At 47.8% G+C, this 21,000-nt stretch overlaps 1 protein-coding gene across 5 annotated transcripts in view; it reads right to left on the reverse strand.

Moving 5' to 3' along the window:
* LOC140398892 (uncharacterized) overlaps positions 1–21,000 on the reverse strand; it is a 304,095-nt gene that overhangs the window by 204,872 nt on the left and 78,223 nt on the right. For 2 of the 5 annotated variants that reach the window (XR_011937600.1, XM_072487861.1), the window contains exon 2: positions 17,375–17,597. The exons of the other annotated variants lie outside the window; for them this stretch is intronic. The gene's annotated coding sequence lies outside the window, so the exon portion shown is untranslated. The remainder of the gene's footprint in view (positions 1–17,374; positions 17,598–21,000) is intronic. 5 annotated transcript variants of the gene reach the window in all.

Here is a 21,000-nt window from a genome sequence, read left to right on the forward strand (position 1 = left end):
TCCAGACTGATTCTCCCTGTTTTCAATCTCCAGACCGACTCTCCCTGTTTTCAATCTCCAGACTCTCCTCTCCCTGTTTTCAATCTCTAGATCGACTCTCCCTGTTTTCAATCTCCAGACAGACTCTCCCTGTTTTCAATCTCCAGACTCTCCTCTCCCTGTTTTCAATCTCCAGACTGACTCTCCCTGTTTTCAATCTCCAGACTGACTCTCCCTGTTTTCAATCTCCAGACTCTCCTCTCCCTGTTTTCAATCTCCAGACCGACTCTCCGTTTTCAATCTCCAGACTGACTCTCCCTGTTTTCAATCTCCAGACTGTCTCTCCCTGTTTTCAATCTCCAAACTGACTCCCCCTGTTTTCAATCTCCAGACTGACTCTCCCTGTTTTCAATCTCCAGACTGACTCTCCCTGTTTTCAATCTCCAGACTGACTCTACCTGTTTTCAATCTCCAGACCGACTCTCCCTGTTTTCAATCTCCAGACCGACTTTCCCTGTTTTCAATCTCCAGACAGACTCTCCCTGTTTTCAATCTCCCGACCTGCTCTTCTCTCCCTGTTTTCAAACTCCAGACTGACTCTCCCTGTTTTCAATCTCCAGACTGACTCTCCCAGTTTTCAATCTCCAGGCTGACTCTCCCTGTTTTCAATCTCCAGACTGACTCTCCCTGTTTTCAATCTCCAGACTGACTCTCCCTGTTTTCAATCTCCAGACTGACTCTCCCTGTTTTCAATCTGCAGACCGACTCTCCCTGTTTTCAATCTCCAGACTGACTCTCCGTTTTGAATCTCCAGACCGACTCTCCCTGTTTTCAATCTCCAGACCGACTCTCCCTGTTTTCAATCTCCAGACTGTCTCTCCCTGTTTTCAATCTCCAAACTGACTCTCCCTGTTTTCAATCTCCAGACTGACTCTCCCTGTTTTCAATCTCCAGACTGACTCTCCCTGTTTTCAATCTCCAGACTGACTCTCCCTGTTTTAAATCTCCAGACCGACTCTCCCTGTTTTCAATCTCCAGACCGACTTTCCCTGTTTTCAATCTCCAGACAGACTCTCCCTGTTTTCAATCTCCCGACCTGCTCTTCTCTCCCTGTTTTCAATCTCCAGACTGACTCTCCCTGTTTTCAATCTCCAGACTGACTCTCCCAGTTTTCAATCTCCAGGCTGACTCTCCCTGTTTTCAATCTCCAGACTGACTCTCCCTGTTTTCAATCTCCAGACAGACTCTCCCTGTTTTCAATCTCCAGACCGACTTTCCCTGTTTTCAATCTCCAGACAGACTCTCCCTGTTTTCAATCTCCCGGCCTGCTCTTCTCTCCCTGTTTTCAATCTCCAGACTGACTCTCCCTGTTTTCAATCTCCAGACTGACTCTCCCAGTTTTCAATCTCCAGACTGACTCTCCCTGTTTTCAATCTCCAGACTGACTCTCCCTGTTTTCAATCTCCAGACTGACTCTCCCTGTTTTCAATCTCCAGACTGACTCTCCCTGTTTTCAATCTCCAGACTGACTCTCCCTGTTTTCAATCTCTAGACTGACTCTCCCGGTTTTCAATCTCCAGACCGACTCTCCGTTTTCAATCTCCAGACTGACTCACCCTGTTTTCAATCTCCAGACCGAGTCTCCCTGTTTTCAATCTCCAGACTGACTCTCCCTGTTTTCAACCTCCAGATCGACTCTCCCTGTTTTCAATCTCCAGACTGACTCTCCCTGTTTTCAATCTCCAGACCGACTCTCCCTGTTTTCAATCTCCAGACAGACTCCCACTGTTTTCAATCTCCAGACTCTCCTCTCCCTGTTTTCAATCTCCAGACTGACTCTCCCTGTTTTCAATCTCCAGACTGACTCTCCCTGTTTTCAATCTCCAGACTCTCCTCTCCCTGTTTTCAATCTCCAGACTCTCCTCTCCCTGTTTTCAATCTCCAGACCGACTCTCCGTTTTCAATCTCCAGACTGACTCTCCCTGTTTTCAATCTCCCGACCTGCTCTCCTCTTCCTGTTTTCAATCTCCAGACCGACTCTCCCTGTTTTCAATCTCCAGACTGACTCTCCCTGTTTTCAATCTCCAGACCGACTCTCCCTGTTTTCAATCTCCAGATCGACTCACCCTGTTTTCAATCTCTAGATCGACTCTCCCTGTTTTCAATCTCCAGACTGACTCTCCCTGTTTTCAATCTCCAGACTGACTCTCCCTGTTTTCAATCTCCAGACTGACTCTCCCTGTTTTCAATCTCCAGACTGACTCTCCCTGTTTTCAATCTCCAGACCGACTCTCCCTGTTTTCAATCTCCAGACCGACTCTCCCTGTTTTCAATCTCCAGACCGACTCTCCCTGTTTTCAATCTCCCGACCTGCTCTTCTCTCCCTGTTTTCAATCTCCAGACTGACTCTCCGTTTTCAATCTCCAGACTGACTCTCCCTGTTTTCAATCTCCAGACCGACTCTCCCTGTTTTCAATCTCCAGATCGACTCTCCCTGTTTTCAATCTCCAGACTGACTCTCCCTGTTTTCAATCTCCAGACCGACTCTCCCTGTTTTCAATCTCCAGACTCTCCTCTCCCTGTTTTCAATCTCTAGATCGACTCTCCCTGTTTTCAATCTCCACACCGACTCTCCCTGTTTTCAATCTCCAGACCGACTCTCCCTGTTTTCAATCTCCAGACTGACTCTCCCTGTTTTCAATCTCCAGACTGACTCTCCCTGTTTTCAATCTCCAGACCGACTCTCCCTGTTTTCAATCTCCAGACTGACTCTCCGTTTTCAATCTCCAGACCGACTCTCCGTTTTCAATCTCCAGACTGACTCTCCCTGTTTTCAATCTCCCGACCTGCTCTCCTCTTCCTGTTTTCAATCTCCAGACCGACTCTCCCTGTTATCAATCTCCAGACCGACTCTCCCTTTTTTCAATCTCCAGACTGACTCTCCCTGTTTTCAATCTCCAGACCGACTCTCCGTTTTCAATCTCCAGACTGACTCTCCCTGTTTTCAATCTCCCGACCTGCTCTCCTCTACCTGTTTTCAATCTCCAGACCGACTCTCCCTGTTATCAATCTCCAGACCGACTAACCCTGTTTTCAATCTCCAGACCGACTCTCCCTGTTTTCAATCTCCAGACTGACTCTCCCTGTTTTCAATCTCCAGACTGTCTCTCCCTGTTTTCAATCTCCAAACTGACTCTCCCTGTTTTCAATCTCCAGACTGACTCTCCCTGTTTTCAATCTCCAGACTGACTCTCCCTGTTTTCAATCTCCAGACTGACTCTACCTGTTTTCAATCTCCAGACCGACTCTCCCTGTTTTCAATCTCCAGACCGACTTTCCCTGTTTTCAATCTCCAGACAGACTCTCCCTGTTTTCAATCTCCCGACCTGCTCTTCTCTCCCTGTTTTCAATCTCCAGACTGACTCTCCCTGTTTTCAATCTCCAGACTGACTCTCCCAGTTTTCAATCTCCAGGCTGACTCTCCCTGTTTTCAATCTCCAGACTGACTCTCCCTGTTTTCAATCTCCAGACTGACTCTCCCTGTTTTCAATCTCCAGACTGACTCTCCCTGTTTTCAATCTGCAGACCGACTCTCCCTGTTTTCAATCTCCAGACTGACTCTCCGTTTTGAATCTCCAGACTCACTCTCCCTGTTTTCAATCTCCAGACCGACTCTCCCTGTTTTCAATCTCCAGACCGACTCTCCCTGTTTTCAATCTCCAGACTGACTCTCCCTGTTTTCAATCTCTAGACTGACTCTCCCTGTTTTCAATCTCCAGATGGACTCTCCATTTTCAATCTCCAGACTGACTCACCCTGTTTTCAATCTCCAGACCGAGTCTCCCTGTTTTCAATCTCCAGACTGACTCTCCCTGTTTTCAATCTCCAGATCGACTCTCCCTGTTTTCAATCTCCAGACTGATTCTCCCTGTTTTCAATCTCCAGACCGACTCTCCCTGTTTTCAATCTCCAGACTCTCCTCTCCCTGTTTTCAATCTCTAGATCGACTCTCCCTGTTTTCAATCTCCAGACAGACTCTCCCTGTTTTCAATCTCCAGACTCTCCTCTCCCTGTTTTCAATCTCCAGACTGACTCTCCCTGTTTTCAATCTCCAGACTGACTCTCCCTGTTTTCAATCTCCAGACTCTCCTCTCCCTGTTTTCAATCTCCAGACCGACTCTCCGTTTTCAATCTCCAGACTGACTCTCCCTGTTTTCAATCTCCAGACTGTCTCTCCCTGTTTTCAATCTCCAAACTGACTCCCCCTGTTTTCAATCTCCAGACTGACTCTCCCTGTTTTCAATCTCCAGACTGACTCTCCCTGTTTTCAATCTCCAGACTGACTCTACCTGTTTTCAATCTCCAGACCGACTCTCCCTGTTTTCAATCTCCAGACCGACTTTCCCTGTTTTCAATCTCCAGACAGACTCTCCCTGTTTTCAATCTCCCGACCTGCTCTTCTCTCCCTGTTTTCAAACTCCAGACTGACTCTCCCTGTTTTCAATCTCCAGACTGACTCTCCCAGTTTTCAATCTCCAGGCTGACTCTCCCTGTTTTCAATCTCCAGACTGACTCTCCCTGTTTTCAATCTCCAGACTGACTCTCCCTGTTTTCAATCTCCAGACTGACTCTCCCTGTTTTCAATCTGCAGACCGACTCTCCCTGTTTTCAATCTCCAGACTGACTCTCCGTTTTGAATCTCCAGACCGACTCTCCCTGTTTTCAATCTCCAGACCGACTCTCCCTGTTTTCAATCTCCAGACTGTCTCTCCCTGTTTTCAATCTCCAAACTGACTCTCCCTGTTTTCAATCTCCAGACTGACTCTCCCTGTTTTCAATCTCCAGACTGACTCTCCCTGTTTTCAATCTCCAGACTGACTCTCCCTGTTTTAAATCTCCAGACCGACTCTCCCTGTTTTCAATCTCCAGACCGACTTTCCCTGTTTTCAATCTCCAGACAGACTCTCCCTGTTTTCAATCTCCCGACCTGCTCTTCTCTCCCTGTTTTCAATCTCCAGACTGACTCTCCCTGTTTTCAATCTCCAGACTGACTCTCCCAGTTTTCAATCTCCAGGCTGACTCTCCCTGTTTTCAATCTCCAGACTGACTCTCCCTGTTTTCAATCTCCAGACAGACTCTCCCTGTTTTCAATCTCCAGACCGACTTTCCCTGTTTTCAATCTCCAGACAGACTCTCCCTGTTTTCAATCTCCCGGCCTGCTCTTCTCTCCCTGTTTTCAATCTCCAGACTGACTCTCCCTGTTTTCAATCTCCAGACTGACTCTCCCAGTTTTCAATCTCCAGACTGACTCTCCCTGTTTTCAATCTCCAGACTGACTCTCCCTGTTTTCAATCTCCAGACTGACTCTCCCTGTTTTCAATCTCCAGACTGACTCTCCCTGTTTTCAATCTCCAGACTGACTCTCCCTGTTTTCAATCTCTAGACTGACTCTCCCGGTTTTCAATCTCCAGACCGACTCTCCGTTTTCAATCTCCAGACTGACTCACCCTGTTTTCAATCTCCAGACCGAGTCTCCCTGTTTTCAATCTCCAGACTGACTCTCCCTGTTTTCAACCTCCAGATCGACTCTCCCTGTTTTCAATCTCCAGACTGACTCTCCCTGTTTTCAATCTCCAGACCGACTCTCCCTGTTTTCAATCTCCAGACAGACTCCCACTGTTTTCAATCTCCAGACTCTCCTCTCCCTGTTTTCAATCTCCAGACTGACTCTCCCTGTTTTCAATCTCCAGACTGACTCTCCCTGTTTTCAATCTCCAGACTCTCCTCTCCCTGTTTTCAATCTCCAGACTCTCCTCTCCCTGTTTTCAATCTCCAGACCGACTCTCCGTTTTCAATCTCCAGACTGACTCTCCCTGTTTTCAATCTCCCGACCTGCTCTCCTCTTCCTGTTTTCAATCTCCAGACCGACTCTCCCTGTTTTCAATCTCCAGACTGACTCTCCCTGTTTTCAATCTCCAGACCGACTCTCCCTGTTTTCAATCTCCAGATCGACTCACCCTGTTTTCAATCTCTAGATCGACTCTCCCTGTTTTCAATCTCCAGACCGACTCTCCCTGTTTTCAATCTCCAGACTGACTCTCCCTGTTTTCAATCTCCAGACTGACTCTCCCTGTTTTCAATCTCCAGACCGACTCTCCCTGTTTTCAATCTCCAGACTGACTCTCCCTGTTTTCAATCTCTAGACTGACTCTACCTGTTTTCAATTTTCAGACCGACTCTCCGTTTTCAATCTCCAGACTGACTCACCCTGTTTTCAATCTCCAGACCGACTCTCCCTGTTTTCAATCTCCAGATCGACTCTCCCTGTTTTAAATCTCCAGACTGACTCTCCCTGTTTTCAATCTCCAGACGGACTCTCCCTGTTTTCAATCTCCAGACTCTCCTCTCCCTGTTTTCAATCTCTAGATCGACTCTCCCTGTTTTCAATCTCCAGACTCTCCTCTCCCTGTTTTCAATCTCCAGACCGACTCTCCCTGTTCTCAATCTCCAGACTGACTCTCCCTGTTTTCAATCTCCAGACCGACTCTCCCTGTTTTCAATCTCCAGACCGACTCTCCCTGTTTTCAATCTCCAGACTGACTCTCCCTGTTTTCAATCTCCAGACCGACTCTCCCTGTTTTCAATCTCCAGACTGACTCTCCCTGTTTTCAATCTCTAGACTGACTCTCCCTGTTTTCAATCTCCAGACCGACTCTCCGTTTTCAATCTCCAGACTGACTCACCCTGTTTTCAATCTCCAGACCGAGTCTCCCTGGTTTCAATCTCCAGACTGACTCTCCCTGTTTTCAATCTCCAGACTCTCCTCTCCCTGTTTTCAATCTCTAGATCGACTCTCCCTGTTTTCAATCTCCAGACAGACTCTCCCTGTTTTCAATCTCCAGACTCTCCTCTCCCTGTTTTCAATCTCCAGACTGACTCTCCCTGTTTTCAATCTCCAGACTGACTCTCCCTGTTTTCAATCTCCAGACTCTCCTCTCCCTGTTTTCAATCTCCAGACCGACTCTCCGTTTTCAATCTCCAGACTGACTCTCCCTGTTTTCAATCTCCCGACCTGCTCTCCTCTTCCTGTTTTCAATCTCCAGACCGACTCTCCCTGTTATCAATCTCCAGACCGACTCTCCCTGTTTTCAATCTCCAGACCGACTCTCCCTGTTATCAATTTCCAGACCGACTCTCCCTGTTATCAATCTCCAGACCGACTATCCCTGTTTTCAATCTCCAGACCGGCTCTCCCTGTTTTCAATCTCCAGACCGACTCTCCCTGTTTTCAATCTCCAGAGTGACTCTCCCTGTTTTCAATCTCCAGACCGACTCTCCCTGTTTTCAATCTCCAGACTGACTCTCCCTGTTTTCAATCTGCAGACCGACTCTGCCTGTTTTCAATCTCCCGACCTGCTCTCCTCTTCCTGTTTTCAATCTCCAGACCGACTCTCCCTGTTATCAATCTCCAGACTGACTCTCCCTGTTTTCAATCTCCAGACCGACTCTCCCTGTTTTCAATCTCCAGACTGACTCTCCCTGTTTTCAATCTCCAGACCGACTCTCCCTGTTTTCAATCTCCAGACTGACTCTCCCTGTTTTCAATCTCCAGACCGACTCTCCCTGTTTTCAATCTCCAGACTGACTCTCCCTGTTTTCAATCTCTAGACTGACTCTCCCTGTTTTCAATCTCCAGACCGACTCTCCGTTTTCAATCTCCAGACTGACTCACCCTGTTTTCAATCTCCAGACCGACTCTCCCTGTTTTCAATCTCCAGATCGACTCTCCCTGTTTTAAATCTCCAGACTGACTCTCCCTGTTTTCAATCTCCAGACCGACTCTCCCTGTTTTCAATCTCCAGACTCTCCTCTCCCTGTTTTCAATCTCTAGATCGACTCTCCCTGTTTTCAATCTCCACACCGACTCTCCCTGTTTTCAATCTCCAGACTGACTCTCCCTGTTTTCAATCTCCAGACTGACTCTCCCTGTTTTCAATCTCCAGACCGACTCTCCCTGTTTTCAATCTCCAGACTGACTCTCCCTGTTTTCAATCTCCAGACCGACTCTCCCTGTTTTCAATCTCCAGACCGACTCTCCCTGTTTTCAATCTCCAGACTGACTCTCCCTGTTTTCAATCTCCAGACCGACTCTCCCTGTTTTCAATCTCCAGACTGACTCTCCCTGTTTTCAATCTCTAGACTGACTCTCCCTGTTTTCAATCTCCAGACCGACTCTCCGTTTTCAATCTCCAGACTGACTCACCCTGTTTTCAATCTCCAGACCGAGTCTCCCTGGTTTCAATCTCCAGACTGACTCTCCCTGTTTTCAATCTCCAGATCGACTCTCCCTGTTTTCAATCTCCAGACTGACTCTCCCTGTTTTCAATCTCTAGATCGACTCTCCCTGTTTTCAATCTCCAGACAGACTCTCCCTGTTTTCAATCTCCAGACTCTCCTCTCCCTGTTTTCAATCTCCAGACTGACTCTCCCTGTTTTCAATCTCCAGACTGACTCTCCCTGTTTTCAATCTCCAGACTCTCCTCTCCCTGTTTTCAATCTCCAGACCGACTCTCCGTTTTCAATCTCCAGACTGACTCTCCCTGTTTTCAATCTCCCGACCTGCTCTCCTCTTCCTGTTTTCAATCTCCAGACCGACTCTCCCTGTTATCAATCTCCAGACCGACTCTCCCTGTTTTCAATCTCCAGACCGACTCTCCCTGTTATCAATCTCCAGGCCGACTCTCCCTGTTATCAATCTCCAGACCGACTATCCCTGTTTTCAATCTCCAGACCGACTCTCCCTGTTTTCAATCTCTAGATCGACTCTCCCTGTTTTCAATCTCCAGACTCTCCTCTCCCTGTTTTCAATCTCCAGACCGACTCTCCCTGTTCTCAATCTCCAGACTGACTCTCCCTGTTTTCAATCTCCAGACTGACTCTCCCTGTTTTCAATCTCCAGACCGACTCTCCCTGTTTTCAATCTCCAGACTGACTCTCCCTGTTTTCAATCTCTAGACTGACTCTCCCTGTTTTCAATCTCCAGACCGACTCTCCGTTTTCAATCTCCAGACTGACTCACCCTGTTTTCAATCTCCAGACCGAGTCTCCCTGGTTTCAATCTCCAGACTGACTCTCCCTGTTTTCAATCTCCAGATCGACTCTCCCTGTTTTCAATCTCCACACTGACTCTCCCTGTTTTCAATCTCCAGGCCGACTCTCCCTGTTTTCAATCTCCAGACTCTCCTCTCCCTGTTTTCAATCTCTAGATCGACTCTCCCTGTTTTCAATCTCCAGACAGACTCTCCCTGTTTTCAATCTCCAGACTCTCCTCTCCCTGTTTTCAATCTCCAGACTGACTCTCCCTGTTTTCAATCTCCAGACTGACTCTCCCTGTTTTCAATCTCCAGACTCTCCTCTCCCTGTTTTCAATCTCCAGACCGACTCTCCGTTTTCAATCTCCAGACTGACTCTCCCTGTTTTCAATCTCCCGACCTGCTCTCCTCTCCCTGTTTTCAATCTCCAGACCGACTCTCCCTGTTTTCAATCTCCAGACTGACTCTCCCTGTTTTCAATCTGCAGACCGACTCTCCCTGTTTTCAATCTCCAGACTGACTCTCCCTGTTTTCAATCTCCAGACTGTCTCTACCTGTTTTCAATCTCCAGACCTGCTCTCCTCTTCCTGTTTTCAATCTCCAGACCGACTCTCCCTGTTATCAATCTCCAGACCGACTATCCCTGTTTTCAATCTCCAGACCGACTCTCCCTGTTTTCAATCTCCAGACTGACTCTCCCTGTTTTCAATCTCCAGACTGACTCTCCCTGTTTTCAATCTCCAGACTGACGCTCCGTGTTTTCAATCTCCAGACTGACTCTCCTCTCCCTGTTTTTAATCTCCAGACTGACTCTCCCCGTTTTCAATCTCCAGACCTACTCTCCCTGTTTTCAATCTCCAGACAGACTCTCCCTGTTTGCAATCTCCAGACTCTCCTCTCCCTGTTTTCAAAATCCAGACAGACTCTCCCTGTTTTCAATCTCCAGACCGACTCTCCCCGTTTTCAATCTCCAGACCGACTCTCCCTGTTTTCAATCTCCAGACCGAGTCTCCCTGTTTTCAATCTCCAGACCGAGTCTCCCTGTTTTCAATCTCCAGACCGACTGTCCCTGTTTTCAATCTCCAGACCGACTCTCCCTGGTTTCAATCTCCAGACTGACTCTCCCTGGTTTCAATCTCCAGACTGACTCTCCCTGTTTTCAATCTCCACACTGACTCTCCCTGTTTTCAATCCCCAGACTGACTCTCCCTGTTTTCAATCTCCAGACCGACTCTCCCTGTTTTCAATCTCCAGACCGACTCTCCCTGTTTTCAATCTCCAGGCTGACTCTCCCGGTTTTCAATCTCCAGACTGACTCTCCCGGTTTTCAATCTCCAGACTGACTCTCCCGGTTTTCAATCTCCACACTGACTCTCCCTGTTTTCAATCTCCAGACCGACTCTCCTCTCCCTGTTTTCAATCTCCAGACTGACTCTCCCTGTTTTCAATCTCCAGTCCGACTCTCCTCTCCCTGTATTCAATCTCCAGACAGACTCTCCCTGTTTTCAATCTCCAGACCGACTCTCCCTGTTTTCAATCTCCAGACCGACTCTCCCTGTTTTCAATCTCCAGACCGACTCTCCCTGTTTTCAATCCCAGACTGACTCTCCCTGCTTTCAATCTCCAGACCGACTCTCCCTGTTTTCAATCTCCAGACTGACTCTTACTGTTTTCAAACTCCCGACCTGCTCTCCTCTCCCTGTTTTCAATCTCCAGACTGACTCTCCCAGTTTTCAATCTCCAGACTGACTCTCCCTGTTTTCAATCTCCAGACCGACTCTTCCTGTTTTCAATCTCCCGACCTGCTCTCCTCTTCCTGTTTTCAATCTCCAGACCGAATCTCCCTGTTTTCAATCTCCAGACTGACTCTCCCTGTTTTCAATCTCCAGACTGACTCTCCCTGTTTTCAATCTCCAGACTGACTCTCCCTGTTTTCAATCTCCAGACTGACTCTCTCTGTTTTCAATCTCCAGACTCTCCACTCCCTGTTTTCAATCTCCAGACTGACTCTCTCCGTTTTCAATCTCCAGACTGACTCTCCCTGTTTTCAATCTCCAGACTGACTCTCCCAGTTTTCAATCTCCAGACCGACTCTCCCTGTTTTCAATCTCCAGACTGACTCTCCCGGTTTTCAATCTCCAGACTGACTCTCCCTGTTTTCAATCTCCAGACTGACTCTTCCTGTTTTCAATCTCCAGACCGACGCTCCCTGTTTTCAATCTCCAGACCGACTCTCCCTGTTTTCAATCTCCAGACTGACTCTCCTCTCCGTTTTCAATCTCCAGACCGACTCTCCCTGTTTTCAATCTCCAGACTGACTCTCCCTGTTTTCAATCTCCAGACCGACTCTCCCTGTTTTCAATCTCCAGACTGACTCTCCCTGTTTTCAATCTCCAGACTGACTCTCCCTGTTTTCAATCTCCAGACAGACTCTCCCTGTAGTCAATCTCCCGACCTGCTCTCCTCTCCCAGTTTTCAATCTCCAGACCGACTCTCCCTGTTTTCAATCTCCAGACTGACTCTGCCTGTTTTCAATCTCCCGACCTGCTCTCCTCTTCCTGTTTTCAATCTCCAGACCGACTCTCCCTGTTTTCAATCTCCAGACTGACTCTCCCTGTTTTCAATCTCCAGACCGACTCTCCCTGTTTTCAATCTCCAGACTGACTCTCTCTGTTTTCAATCTCCAGACTCTCCTCTCCCTGTTTTCAATCTCCAGACTGACTCTCTCCGTTTTCAATCTCCAGACTGACTCTCCCTGTTTTCAATCTCCAGACCGACTCTCCCTGTTGTCAATCTCCCGACCTGCTCTCCTCTCCCTGTTTTCAATCTCCAGACTGACTCTCCCAGTTTTCAATCTCCAGACCGACTCTCCCTGTTTTCAATCTCCAGACAGACTCTCCCTGTTGTCAATCTCCCGACCTGCTCTCCTCTCCCTGTTTTCAATCTCCAGACCGACTCTCCCTGTTTTCAATCTCCAGACTGACTCTCCCTGTTTTCAATCTCCAGACCGACTCTCCCTGTTTTCAATCTCCAGACCGACTCTCCCTGTTTTCAATCTCCAGACTGACTCTCCTCTCCGTTTTCAATCTACAGACCGACTCTCCCTGTTTTCAATCTCCAGACCGACTCTCCCTGTTTTCAATCTCCAGACTGACTCTCCCTGTTTTCAATCTCCAGACCGACTCTCCCAGTTTTCAATCTCCAGACCGACTCTCCCAGTTTTCAATCTCCAGACCGACTCTCCCTGTTTTCAATCTCCAGACCGACTCTCCCTGTTTTCAATCTCCAGACCGACTCTCCTTGTTTTCAATCTCGAGACTGACTCTCCCTGTTTTCAATCTCCAGACTGACTCTCCCTGTTTTCAATCTCCAGACTGACTCTCCCTGTTTTCAATCTCCAGACTGTCTCTCCCAGTTTTCAATCTCCAGACCGACTCTCCCTATTTTCAATCTCCAGACCGACACTCCCTATTTTCAATCTCCAGACTGACTCTCCCAGTTTTCAATCTGCAGACCGACTCTCCCTGTTATCAATCTGCAGACCGACTCTCCCTGTTATCAATGTCCAGACCGACTCTCCCTGTTTTCAATCTCCAGACCGACTCTCCCAGTTTTCAATCTCCAGACCGACTCTCCCAGTTTTCAATCTCCAGACCGACTCTCCCTGTTTTCAATCTCCAGACCGACTCTCCCAGTTTTCAATCTCCAGACCGACTCTCCCAGTTTTCAATCTCCAGACCGACTCTCCCAGTTTTCAATCTCCAGACCGACTCTCCCTGTTTTCAATCTCCAGACTGACTCTCCCTGTTTTCAATCTCCAGACTGACTCTCCTAGTTTTCAATCTCCAGACTGACTCTCCCTGTTTTCAATCTCTAGATCGACTCTCCCTGTTTTCAATCTCCAGACCGACTCTCCCTCTTTTCAATCTCCAGACCGACTCTCCCTGTTTTCAATCTCCAGACCGACTCTCCCTGTTTTCAATCTCCAGACCGACTGTCCTCTCCCTGTTTTCAATCTCCAGACTGACTCTCCCTGTTTTCAATCTCCAGAGTGACTCTCCCTGTTTTCAATCTCCAGAGTGACTCTTCCTGTTTTCAATCTCCAGAGTGACTCTCCCTGTTTTCAGTCTCTAGATCGACTCTCCCTGTTTTCAATCTCCAGACTGACTCTCCCTGTTTTCAATCTCCAGACTGACTCTCCCTGTTTTCAATCTCCAGACTTACTCCCTGTTTTCAATCTCCAGACCGACTCTCCCTAGAATCATAGAATCTTAGAAGTTTACAGCATGGAAACAGGCCCTTCGGCCCAACCAGTCCATGCCGCCCAGTTTTTACCATTAAGCTAGTCCCAGTTCCCCGCACTTGGCCCATAACCCTCTATACCCATCTTACACATGTAACTATCTAAATGTTTTTTAAAAGACACAATTGTACCCGCCTCTACTACTACCTCTGGCAGCCCATTCCAGACACTCACTACCCTCTGAGTGAAGAAATTGCCCCTCTGGGCCCTTCTGAATCTCTCCCCTCTCACCTTAAACCTATGCCCTCTAGTTTTAGACTCCCCTACCTTTGGGAAAAGATGTTGACTATCTACCTTATCTCTGCCCCTCATTATTTTATAGACCTCTATAAGATCACCCCTAAGCCTCCTACGCTCCAGGGAAAAAAGTCCCAGTCTATCCAGCCTCTCCTTATAACTCAAACCATCAAGTCCTGGGAACATCCTAGTAAATCATTTCTGCACTCTTTCCAGTTTAATAATATCCTTTCTATAATAGGGTGACCAGAACTGCACACAGTATTCCAAGTGTGGCCGTACCAATGTCTTGTACAACTTCAACAAGACGTCCCAACTCCTGTATTCAATGTTCTGACCAATGAAACCAAGCATGCCGAATGCCTTCTTCACCACCCTGTCCACCTGCGACTCCACCTTCAAGGAGCTATAAACCTGTACTCCTAGATCTCTTTGTTCTATAACTCTCCCCAACGCCATACCATTAACTGAGTAGGTCCTGGCCTGATTCGATCTGCCAAAATGCATCACCTCACATTTATCTAAATTAAACTCCATCTGCCATTCGTCGGCCCACTGGCCTAATTGATCAAGATCCCGTTGTAATCCTAGATAACCTTATTCAGTATCCACTGTGCCACCAATCTTGGTGTCATCTGCAAACTTACTAACCATGCCTCCTAAATTCTCATCCAAATCATTAATATAAATCACAAATAACAGTGGACCAAGCACCGATCCCTGAGGCACACCACTGGTCACAGGCCTCCAGTTTGAAAAACAACCCTCTACAACCACCCTCTGTCTTCTGTCGTCCAGCCAATTTTGAATCCAATTGGCAACCTCACCCTGGATCCCGTGAGCTTTAACCTTCTGCAACAACCTACCGTGCGGTACCTTGTCAAAGGCTTTGCTAAAGTCCATGTAGACAACGTCTACTGCACTGCCCTCATCTACCTTCTTGGTCACCCCCTCAAAAAACTCAATCAAATTTGTGAGACATGATTTTCCACGCACAAAGCCATGCTGACTGCCCCGAATCAGTCCTTGCCTCTCTAAATGCTTGTAGATCCTGTCTCTCAGAATACCTTCTAGCAACTTACCTACTACAGACGTTAGGCTCACCGGTCTGTAGTTCCCAGGCTTTTCCCTGCTGCCCTTCTTAAACAAGGGCACAACATTCGCCACTCTCCAATCTTCAGGCACCTCACCTGTGGCTGCCGATGATTCAAATATCTCTGTTAGGGGACCCGCAATTTCCTCCCTAGCCTCCCACAACATCCTGGGATACATTTCATCAGGTCCCGGGGATTTATCTACCTTGATGCGCTTTAAGACTTCCAGCACCACCTCCTCTGTAATATGCACACTTCTCAAGACATCACTATTTATTTCCCTTAGTTTCCTAACATCCATGCCTTTCTCCACCGTGAATACTGATGAGAAATATTCATTCAGGATCTCACCCAACTCTTGTGGCTCTGCACATAGATGTCCTTGTTGATCCTTAAGAGGCCCTACTCTGTCCCTAGTTACTCTTTTTCCCTTTATGTATCTGTAGAAGCTCTTTGGATTCTCCTTTGCATTATTTGCCAAAGCAATTTCATGTCCCCTTTTTGCCCTCCTGATTTCCCTCTTAACTTTATTTCGACAAGCTCTATACTCTTCAAGGGATCCACTTGATCCCAGTTGTTTATGTACTTCATATGCCTCCTTCTTCTTTTTGACCAGAGTCTCAATATCTCGAGTCTTCCAGGGTTCCCTACTTCTACCAGCCTTGCCCTTCACTCTAAAGGGAATGTGCTTACCCTGAACCCTGGTTAACACATTTTTAAAAGCCTCCCATTTACCAGCCGTCCCTTTGCCTGCCAACAGTCTCCCCCAATCTACCTCTGCAAGTTCCTGTCTGATACCATCAAAATTGGCCTTGCCCCAATTAAGAATTTTAACTCTTGGGCCAGACCTATCATTCTCCATAGCTATCTTAAAACTAATGGAGTTATGGTCACTTGTCCCAAAGTGATCCCTCACTAACACTTGTGTCACTTGCCCTTCCTTATTTCCCAAGACGAGGTCAAGTTTTGCCCCCTCTCTAGTCGGTCCATCCACATACTGAATGAGAAATTCCTCCTGAATACACTCAACAAATTTCCCTCCATCCAAGCCCCTAATGCTATGGCTGTCCCAGTCAATGTTGGGAAAGTTAAAGTCCCCTACTACTACCACCCTATTATTCTTGCAGCAATCTGCAATCTCCTTACATATTTGCTCCTCAATTTCCCGCTGACTATTTGGGGGCCTGTAGTACAGTCCTACCAAGGTGATCTCTCCCTCCTTATTTTTCAGTTCCACCCATATAGACTCAGTGGGCGAACCCTCGGATATATCCCCTCTAAGTACTGCCGTGATGTTCTCCCTAATGAAAAACGCCACTCCTACTCCTCTCTTACCTCCTGTTCGATCCTTTCTATACAATCTGTACCCCGGAACATTGAGCTGCCAGTCCTGCCCCTCCCTTAGCCATGTTTCAGCCATAGCTATAATATCCCAGTCCCATGTGCCCGTCCATGCCCTGAGTTCATCCGCTATGCCCGTCAGGCCTCTTGCATTGAAATAAATGCAGTTTAATGTAGACCTTCCTTGCTCTCTGCCCTGCTTTCTCTGGTCATGCTTTACAACCTCTCCCTTCCTGCCTTTTGTTTCTGTCCCCACTGACTTCCTACATCGGTTCCCATCCCCCTGCCACATTAGTTTAAACCCTCCCCAACTGCACTAGCAAACACACCCCCGAGAACATTGGTTCCGGTCCCACCCAGATGCAGACCGTCCGATTTGTACAGGTCCCACCTCCCCCAGAACCGGTCCCAATGTCCCAGGAATTTGAAACCCTCCCTCTTGCACCATCTCTCAAGCCACATATTCATCCTAGCTATCCTGTCATTCCTACTCTGACTATCACGTGGCACTGGTAGCAATCCTGAGATACCTTTGAGGTCCCACTTTTTAGTTTAACTCCTAACTCCCTAAATTCAGCTTGTAGGACCTCATCCCGTTTTTTACCTATATCGTTGGTGCCTATATGCACCACGACAGCTGGCTGTTCACCCACTCCCTCCAGAATGCCCTGCAGCCGCTCCGAGACATCCTTGACCCTTGCACCAGGGAGGCAACATACCAACCTGGATTCTCGTTTGCGTCCACAGAAACGCCTGTCTATTCCCCTTACAATTGAATCCCCTATCACTATAGCTCTGCCACTCTTTTTCCCGCCCTTCTGTGCAGCAGAGCCAGCTACGGTGCCATGAACCTGGCTGCTGCCACCTTCCCCTGGTGAGCCATCTCCCCCAACAGTTTCCAAAACGGCAAATCTGTTTTGGAGGGAGATGACCGCAGGGGATCCCTGCACTGCCTTCCTACTCTTCCTCTGTCTGTTGGTCACCCATTCCCTATCTGCCTCAGTAATTTTAATCTGCGGTGTGACCAACTCACTGAATGTGCTATCCACAACTTCCTCAGCATCGCGGATGCTCCAAAGTGAGCCCATCCGCAGCTCCAGAGCCGTGAAGCGGTCTAACAGGAGCTGCAGTTGGACACACTTCTTGCAGATGAAGGAGTCAGGGACACCAGAAGGGTCCCTGACTTGCCACATCTCACAAGAGGAGCATGACATGGGTCTGAGCTCTCCTGTTAAATTTTAATTAAAGTTAAATTTGAACTACACTACACAGCTAAGAGAAAGTCAAAGAGAGAGAAATCACTTACCAGTCACAAGCCAATCACTTACCTGCTGGCTGTGATGTAATTGCTCCCGAGGCTCCCTGTTTTCAATCTCCAGACTGACTATTCCTGTTTTCAATCTCCCGGCCTGCTCTCCTCTTCTTGTTTTCAATCTCCAGACCGACTCTCCCTGTTTTCAAACTCCAGACTGACTCTTCCTGTTTTCAATCTTCCGACCGGCTCTCCTCTTCTTGAATGGTATTCTGCAGTCAGCATTGCTGCGAATCAGTCTGAGAATGGTATCCTGCAGTCAGCATTGCTGTGAATCAGTCTGGGAATGGTATCCTGCAGTCAGCATTGATGCGAATCAGTCTGGGAATGGTATCCTGCAGTCAGCATTGCTGCAAATCAGTCTGGGAATGGTATCCTGCAGTTAGCATTGATGCGAATCAGTCTGGGAATGGTATCCTGCAGTCAGCATTGATGCGAATCAGTCTGGGAATGGTATCCTGCAGTCAGCATTGCTGCAAATCAGTCTGGGAATGATGTCCTGCAGTCAGCATTGCTGGAATCAGTTAGGGAATGGTGTCTGGCAGTCAGCATTGCTGCGAATCCGTCTGGGAATGATGTCCTGCGGTCAGCATTGCTGTGAATCAGTCTGAGAATGGTGTCCGACAGTCAGCATTGCTGCAATTCAGTCTGGGAATGGTGTCCTGCAGTCAGCATTGATGGGAATCAGTCTGGGAATGGTGTTCTGCAGCCAGCATTGTTGGAAATCAGTCTGGGAATGGTGTCCTGCAGTCAGCATTGCTGTGAATCTGTCTGGGAATGATGTCCTGCAGTCAGAATTGCTGGAATTAGTCTGGGAATGGTTTCCTGCAGTCAGCTTTGTTGGGAATCAGTCTGGGTATGGTGTCCTGCAGTCAGCGTTGCTGGAATCAATCTGGGAATGGTGTTCTGCAGTCAGCATTACTGTGAATCTGTCTGGGAATGGCGTCCTGCAGTCAGCATTGCTGTGAATCTGTCTGGGAATGATGTCCTGCAGTCAGAATTGCTGGAATCAGTCTGGGAATGGTTTCCTGCAGTCAGCATTGTTTGGAATCAGTCTGGGTATGGTGTCCTGCAGTCAGCGTTGCTGGAATCAATCTGGGAATGATGTTCTGCAGTCAGCATTGTTGGGAATCCTTCTGGGAATGGTGTTCTGCAGTCAGCATTGCTGAGAATCTGTCTAGGAATGGTGTCCTGCAGTCAGCATTGCTGTGAATCAGTCTGGGAATGGTGTCCGACAGTCAGCATTGCTGCAATTCAGTCTGGGAATGATGTCCTGCGGTCAGCATTGCTGTGAATCAGTCTGGGAATGGTGTCCGAGAGTCAGCATTGCTGCAATTCAGTCTGGGAATGGTGTCCTGCAGTCAGCATTGTTGGGAATCAGTCTGGGAATGGTGTTCTGCAGCCAGCATTGTTGGGAATCAGTCTGGGAATGGTGTCCTGCAGTCAGCATTGCTGTGAATCTGTCTGGGAATGATGTCCTGCAGTCAGCAATGTTGGAATCAGTCTGGGAATGGTTTCCTGCAGTCAGCATTGTTGGGAATCAGTCTGGGTATGGTGTCCTGCAGTCAGCGTTGCTGGAATCAATCTGGGAATGAAGTTCTGCAGTCAGCATTGTTGGGAATCCTTCTGGGAATGGTGTTCTGCAGTCAGCATTGCTGTGAATCTGTCTAGGAATGGTGTCGTGCAGTCAGCATTGCTGTGAATCTGTCTGGGAATGGTGTCCTGCAGTCAGCATTATTGGGAATCAGTCTGGGAATGGTGTCCTGCAGTCAGCATTGTTGGGAATCAGTCTGGGAATGAAGTCCTACAGTCAGCATTGCTGGAATCAGTCGGGCGATGGTGTCCTGCAGTCAGCATTATTGGAATCAATCTGGGAATAGTGTCGTACAGTCAGCATTGCTGGAATCAATCTGGGAATGGTGTCCTGCAGTCAGCATTGCTGGAATCACTTTGGGAATGGTGTCCTGCAGTCAGCATTGCTGTGAATCAGTCTGGGAATGATGTCCTGCAGTCAGAATTGCTGGAATCAGTCTGGGAATGGTGTCCTGCAGTCAGCATTGTTGGGAATCAGTCTGGGTATGGTGTCCTGCAGTCAGCATTGCTGGAATCAATCTGGGTATGGTGTTCTGCAGTCAGCATTGCTGTGAATCTGTCTAGGAATGGTGTCGTGCAGTCAGCATTATTGGGAATCAGTCTGGGAATGGTGTCCTGCAGTCAGCATTGTTGGGAATCAGTCTGGGAATGAAGTCCTACAGTCAGCATTGTTCAGAATCAGTCTGGGAATGATGTCCTGCAGTCAGCATTGCTGTGAATCAGTCAGGGAAAGGTATCCTGCAGTCAGCATTGCTGTGAAATTGTCTGGGAATGATGTCCTGCAGTCAGAATTGCTAGAATCAGTCTGGGAATGGTGTTTTGCAGTCAGCATTGCTGCAAATCAGTCTGGGGATGGAGTCCTGCAGTCAGCATTGTTGGGATCAATCTGGGAATGGTGTACTGCAGTCAGCATTGCTGGAATCAATCTGGGAATGGTGTCCTGCAGTCAGCATTGTTGGAATCAATCTGGGAATGGTGTCCTGCCGTCAGCATTGCTGGAAACAGTTTGGGAATGGTGTCCTGCAGTCAGCATTGTTCAGAATTAGTCTGGGAATGGTGTCCTGCAATCAGCATTATAGAACATAGAACATAGAACAATACAGCGCAGTACAGGCCCTTCGGCCCACGATGTTGCACCGAAACAAAAGCCATCTAACCTACACTATGCCATTATCATCCATATGTTTATCCAATAAACTTTTAAATGCCCTCAATGTTGGCGAGTTCACTACTGTAGCAGGTAGGGCATTCCACGGCCTCACTACTCTTTGCGTAAAGAACCTACCTCTGACCTCTGTCCTATATCTATTACCCCTCAGTTTAAAGTTATGTCCCCTCGTGCCAGCCATATCCATCCGCGGGAGAAGGCTCTCACTGTCCACCCTATCCAACCCCCTGATCATTTTGTATGCCTCTATTAAGTCTCCTCTTAACCTTCTTCTCTCCAACGAAAACCACCTCAAGTCCGTCAGCCTTTCCTCATAAGATTTTCCCTCCATACCAGGCAACATCCTGGTAAATCTCCTCTGCACCCGCTCCAAAGCCTCCAGTCCTTCCTATAATGCGGTGACCAGAACTGTACGCAATACTCCAAATGCGGCCGGACCAGAGTTCTGTACAGCTGCAACATGACCTCCCGACTCCGGAACTCAATCCCTCTACCAATAAAGGCCAACACTCCATAGGCCTTCTTCACAACCCTATCAACCTGGGTGGCAACTTTCAGGGATCTATGTACATGGACACTTAGATCCCTCTGCTCATCCACACTTTCAAGAACTTTACCATTAGCCAAATATTCCGCATTCCTGTTATTCCTTCCAAAGTGAATCACCTCACACTTCTCTACATTAAACTCCATTTGCCACCTCTCAGCCCAGCTCTGCAGCTTATCTATATCCCTCTGTAACCTGCTACATCCTTCCACACTATCGACAACACCACCGACTTTAGTATCGTCTGCAAATTTACTCACCCACCCTTCTGCGCCTTCCTCTAGGTCATTGATAAAAATGACAAACAGCAACGGCCCCAGAACAGATCCTTGTG

The sequence above is a fragment of the Scyliorhinus torazame genome, chromosome 2 (genome assembly GCF_047496885.1).
Source record: "Scyliorhinus torazame isolate Kashiwa2021f chromosome 2, sScyTor2.1, whole genome shotgun sequence".
Classification (NCBI taxonomy): domain Eukaryota; kingdom Metazoa; phylum Chordata; class Chondrichthyes; order Carcharhiniformes; family Scyliorhinidae; genus Scyliorhinus; species Scyliorhinus torazame.